This window comes from Polyodon spathula, chromosome 2 (assembly GCF_017654505.1).
Source record: "Polyodon spathula isolate WHYD16114869_AA chromosome 2, ASM1765450v1, whole genome shotgun sequence".
Lineage (NCBI taxonomy): Eukaryota > Metazoa > Chordata > Actinopteri > Acipenseriformes > Polyodontidae > Polyodon > Polyodon spathula.
In genome coordinates this window covers 83694128-83697658 of record NC_054535.1, presented here as the reverse complement: position 1 = coordinate 83697658, position 3531 = coordinate 83694128, and positions in this window count along the sequence as shown.

Sequence of the window (3531 nt, the reverse complement as noted above, 5' to 3'; positions counted from 1 at the left end):
TTCCTGCACTATCAAGCTGAAAGAATGTATGTGAATGGGTTTGGAGGACACTGCTTTGCGTGTCTCACCGGCCTGTAGCACTGGGGTGGGATGTACTAGGATCTCTGGAGTACATTTGTTCGTTTTGCTTTCTGCACTATCTAGTGGTCTGTTACCTCCCTGTTATCTGATTTAAACCTTTATTTCAAAAGATAAGAAATTCATAAATATTAGATAACAGTGAATGCAGGTACTAGTGTGGAATGTAAAGATTGTTTGCATAGAGTTTCAGAACATATTTCAATATCTGAAATTAGCATACAATAATGTAAATATTTAAATTCCACTTTAATTGATTAATAGATATTGTCTTTACTTTGTATGATGTTTGCTATAATTCTGAGTGGTTCTTGGTTATGATGTTTGCTATAATTCTGAGTGGTTCTAGGTTTTGATATTTGCTATAATTCTGATTAGTTCCAGGTTATGATGTTTGAGTGGTTCTAGATTATGTTGCTCCAATATTGAATAATTCCAGTTTTTCTTTCTGTACTATCCTTTTTCTTATAGTTTTTATTAGGAGAACGCTTAGAAGTGTGTCCAGTGCCCTTTTACTTACATTAATCCAACTTAGGATTCCCCCCAAGGAGTGATTTAGTGACCCACATATTAATGCAAAAACAATACATTAAAAAAACAGTAAATTAGGTCTATAAAAAATCAAGCTTATACATTCCACCACAGATCTGAGTATGATGAATTCCTGCCTATTTAAGTAATAGATTCACTTTGTTAACATTATTTCTCATTTCTGTATACCAGAAAATTGTCTGAAAATACATACAGTGATCTCAAACTTACCTATTTTTTCTCTTTTGAAATGACCACATTTTACAATTGTGATCATTGTGTCTGAAAGACTTAATAATAGTGGAGCGCACAGAAGAACATCTCTGAATTTCAATTTTTTTTTTTTTTTTTTTTTTTTTTTTTTTTATAAAGCATGGGATTAATCTAACATATCAAGTTTTCAAATGCATACCCTTTTAGGCTGCTGGATTCCTGCCCTTTTGTTTGCTTACCTTCTATGCTGTATATTGCTACAATCACGCAAAACATATGGTAGTATGTGTAGCTGTGAGAAACCTGCTAAAATGATTACATTGTAACATAGAATTGCCAGGGTGATATTATTTATTCCAAATCTATCGTGATGTCATTGATGCTAATGGTTCTGCAGTTGTTTCAAAGACCAGAGTGTCACAACTAATTTAATTGTCTCATACCCAAGCTCCGAAACCATTATTACACTCTAGACATTAGTTAACTTGCCACAAAGTAATTGTATGTTTATAACACCTTTTGAATTAGTTTTGTTGTCCTGATTAGATAATGTCAATGTAAAGGCACTGTGAACACAGAGGGTAACATTTCACATTTTGCCCTGTGTACCAGAGTGTAAAGTTCTTGCTTCTACTTGGCAATACAGAATGATGGTGTCCAAGTACACCAATGCGCCAGATTGCAAATATGAACTTTAGCACATTGTTCACTGTTCAGGTCCACAGTGGAATTTCTGTGTAAATAATGCCATGTCTAGTAAAAACAAAACAAACCTTGAAACAAGCTTAATCTGAATTATAGCATGGCTGAAATTTCACATTTTGTTTGAATTTGTTTTGCATTTAGTCAGAGAATAATGTGGAAATGCGTGTACTGCTGCTAGTTTTCAGATCCCCTTCTTGTGGAAACATTTGTCAAACCTTTTATTAAGTTTCTTTTTAGTTCGTCCTTTGCTTGAGTGTTTAAAATAAAGGATGAGTTCCTGTAGACACCCACTATAAAGTTAATGAAAAATGTATAAGAAAAAAATGTAATTGATAAAGCATGAAATAACATGATGGTGTTCAATAACCAGGGGTGTCTCTGCAGCTTCAGGTTTAAAAAGACATCCATTACAGGTATTAAAACTGTCGCGCCAACAATTCTCAAATTGATGTCTTGATTCGAGGTAACGATACCTATGCATGTTTTCAACATATAACAAGTATATCAGTAACATACATCCCCTGCCATATCTGTAAACTCCAAATAATGACCATGACATATATAAACAGTATTTATAGAGGAGATCAGAATAAGAATGACTAATGTTTAATGACAATGTGGCAAGGCAGAAGCTTTGCTGCTGTAAATAGTGTGTGTGTGAGAATGTAAGGTTGGCAGGAATTGGTTTAAATCTGTCCCTGCCAGCAATCACAGGTGTGGCCATTCCCCAATGAGGTCATTGGTGCTAACTGGGGAGTGGCCACATGTATAAAAAGGAAACAAAAATGCTTTGTCTGGGAGAGGGACTAGGTGAGTATTTTGATGTGTGGGTGTTAACAAAAGTAAAGTGGATACCCAGCATAATAGGCATTATGTTTGTTGAACCTTTTATGTGTCATTGGGCCTGTGTTTTTTTATGTCTACAAATGTGTTGAAACAGTCCGTTGAAGGCAGCTTGCTTGTATTCTGGGTCGCTTCTACCAGTAAAAGCTTGGCATGGACAATTCTCTGTCACAGGAAAATGTGATAAAATATCCGATATACAGTATGTAAAAATGGTGTGAGAACAGAGGGACAAAGTAAAGTTGGATACCCAGCCTATAGTGCATATTATTGTTTTGTTTAACCTTTTATTGTGGTCCTTGTGCCTGTGTTTATTTTCTGTCTATTTTGTTTAACCTTTTATTTTGGTCCTTGTGCCTGTGTTTATTTTCTGTCTACTAAATGTGTGAAACAGCCCTTTGAACTGCAGCTTCTTGTCTCTGGGTCTCTTTCCTACCAGTAAAAGCTTGGGCCATGACAATTCTCTGTCACAGACAATTTGATAAAATATCCAGATATACAGTATGTAAAAATGTGTGACTAACAGAGGGATGGAAGAATGGACAGACAGATAGACACCCCTTTATAGTTGTCGAATCTGGTACTCTCAATAACTTAAAGTAAATAGAGTTAAAAAGTTAAAGTTTCATGACAGTAGGATAACCAGTTCTCCAGAATATATATATATATATATATATATATATATATATATATATATATATGTGTGTGTGTGTGTGTGTGTGTGTGTGTGTGTGTGTGTGTGTGTGACATACAGATGGACGGATGCACAGACAGACAGATAGACACCTCCTTATATCCCCAGAATCTGATAGTTTCAATACATTATGCTAAATAGTTAATACTAAGTTTCATGACAATTCAATTAGCAATTATATACTCCCTTTTCAGAACTTAAGTTTCAAAGAGAATTTCATCCCCAGTGGTAGAAAATCAAGAGGGAGCTCTCTGTATGTCTTAATCAATGGGTGAGTGGGATTAAAACAGACAACAAATGCCCAACAAAGTATCTGTTTTAATATAAGGTATATAATCCTAGAGAGCGAAAGATTCCATATTTCTTAAAACAAAAAAGACTACCCAGTTTTTCCTATAGAAAGTAATGAATGTTGATCTCAAAATGTTCCTGCCCACAATGACTTTGTGATACATCACTTATTAACT